The sequence below is a fragment of the Oncorhynchus keta genome, unplaced genomic scaffold (genome assembly GCF_023373465.1).
Source record: "Oncorhynchus keta strain PuntledgeMale-10-30-2019 unplaced genomic scaffold, Oket_V2 Un_contig_5416_pilon_pilon, whole genome shotgun sequence".
In the NCBI taxonomy this organism is placed as follows: domain Eukaryota; kingdom Metazoa; phylum Chordata; class Actinopteri; order Salmoniformes; family Salmonidae; genus Oncorhynchus; species Oncorhynchus keta.
This window is the reverse complement of record NW_026288277.1, coordinates 1-2,011: the sequence shown is the minus strand read 5'-3', so window position 1 is coordinate 2,011 and position 2,011 is coordinate 1. Positions and strand designations below refer to the sequence as shown.

Below are 2,011 nucleotides of genomic sequence, written 5' to 3'. Positions count from 1 at the left end.
GGCAGGCAGGCAGGCAGGCAGGCAGGCAGGCAGGCAGGCAGGCAGCCATCAGGCCAGCAGGCAGGCAGGCAGGGCCCCAGGTGCGCTCCGCCATCGCCAGCCAGGCAGGCCCGCCCATCGCAGGCAGGCAGGCGGCCATGCAGGCAGGCAGGCCAGGGCAGGCAGGTGAATGGGTGGGCTGAGGCAGGCAGGCAAGTGGGCTGGCAGTGGGCAGATGGGTGGCAGGCAGGCAGGGGTGGTGGGTAGGCAGGCTGCAGGCAGGCAGGCAGGCAGGCAGGCTAGGCAGGTGGGTAGATGGGTAGATGGGTGGGTGGATGGGTGGGTGGGTGGATGGGTGGGTGGGTAGGTGGGTGGTGGGTGGGTGGGTAGGTGGGTATGGGTAGGTGGGTTGGTAAGGGTAGGTTGGTAGGTAGGTGGGTAGGGGGTAGGTAGGTTGGTAGGTAGGTAGGTAGGGTAGGTGTGGTAGGTAGGTAAGGGTAGGTTGGTAGGTAGGTAGGGTAGGTAGGTAGGTAGATGGGGTTGGTGGGTAGGTAGGGGTAGGTAAGGTTGATGTAGGTTGTGCCTGAGAAGAAACTAACTAAAGAATAAGGAGTAAGCCACCTAGATAGGCAGATAGGTAGGCAGGTAGGCCCAACAGTTCTAATACTGACCCACCTAGCCAACAGTTCCTAATACTGACCCACCTAGCCAACAGTTCCTAATACTGACCCACCTAGCCAACAGTTCTAATACTGACCCACCTAGCCAGCAGTTCCTAATACTGACCCACCTGGCCAACAGTTCCTAATACTGACCCACCTAGCCAACAGTTCCTAATACTGACCCACCCTAGCCAACAGTTCCTCAATACTGACCCACCTAGCCAACAGTTCCTAATACTGACCCACCTAGCCAACAGTTCCTAATACTGACCCACCTAGCCAACAGTTCCTAATACTGACCCACCTAGCCCAACAGTTCCTAATACTGACCCACCTAGCCAACAGTTCCTAATACTGACCCACCTAGCCAACAGTTCCTAATACTGACCCACCTAGCCAACAGTTCCTAATACTGACCCACCTAGCCAACAGTTCCTAATACTGACCCACCCTGGCCAACAGTTCCTAATACTGACCCACCTAGCCAACAGTTCCTAATACTGACCCACCTAGCCAACAGTTCCTAATACTGACCCACCTAGCCAACAGTTCCTAATACTGACCCACCTAGCCAACAGTTCTAATACTGACCCACCTAGCCAACAGTTCCTAATACTGACCCACCTAGCCAACAGTTCCTAATACTGACCCACCTAGCCAATCAGTTCCTAATACTGACCCACCCCTAGCCAACAGTTCCTAATACTGACCCACCTCGGCCAACAGTTCCTAATACTGACCCAACCTAGCCAACAGTTCCTAATACTGACCCACCTAGCCAACAGTTCCTAATACTGACCCACCTAGCCAACAGTTCCTAATACTGACCCACCTAGCCAACAGTTCCTAATACTGACCCACCTAGCCAACAGTTCCTAATACTGACCCACCTAGCCAACAGTTCCTAATACTGACCCACCTAGCCAACGGTTCTAATGCTGACCCACCTAGCCAACCGTTCCTAATACTGACCCACCCCGAGCCAACAGTTCCTAATACTCGACCCACCTAGCCAGCCGTTCCTAATACTGACCCACCTGGCCAACAGTTCCTAATACTGACCCACCTAGCCAACCGTTCCTAATACTGACTCCACCTAGCCAACCGTTCCTAATACTGACCCACCTAGCCAACAGTTCCTAATACTGACCCACCTATTCCAGCCGTTCCTAATACTGACCCACCTGGCCAACAGTTCCTAATACTGACCCACCTAGCCAACAGTTCCTAATACTGACCCACCTAGCCAACAGTTCCTAATACTGACCCACCTAGCCAACAGTTCCTAATACTGACCCACCTGGCCAACAGTTCCTAATACTGACCCACCTGGCCAACAGTTCCTAATACTGACCCACCTGGCCAACAGT

At 53.9% G+C, this 2,011-nt stretch overlaps 1 long non-coding RNA gene across 3 annotated transcripts; it reads right to left on the bottom strand.

Annotated features, from left to right (window-relative positions):
- Positions 1 to 638: 638 nt before the first annotated feature.
- Positions 639 to 1,978, bottom strand: LOC127925311 (uncharacterized). 3 transcript variants are annotated; one of them, XR_008120466.1, is made up of 5 exons: positions 1,855 to 1,978; positions 1,387 to 1,560; positions 1,122 to 1,208; positions 976 to 1,062; positions 856 to 945 (listed from the first exon to the last, which is right to left on the bottom strand). It is a non-coding gene; the product is annotated as an uncharacterized LOC127925311 (long non-coding RNA). The 3 variants fall into 3 exon arrangements; XR_008120467.1 differs by lacking the exons at positions 856 to 945; positions 1,122 to 1,208 and adding an exon at positions 639 to 712 and having other exon boundaries at positions 1,855 to 1,977; XR_008120465.1 differs by lacking the exon at positions 1,122 to 1,208 and having other exon boundaries at positions 1,855 to 1,976.
- Between the last annotated feature and the right edge of the window lie 33 nt (positions 1,979 to 2,011).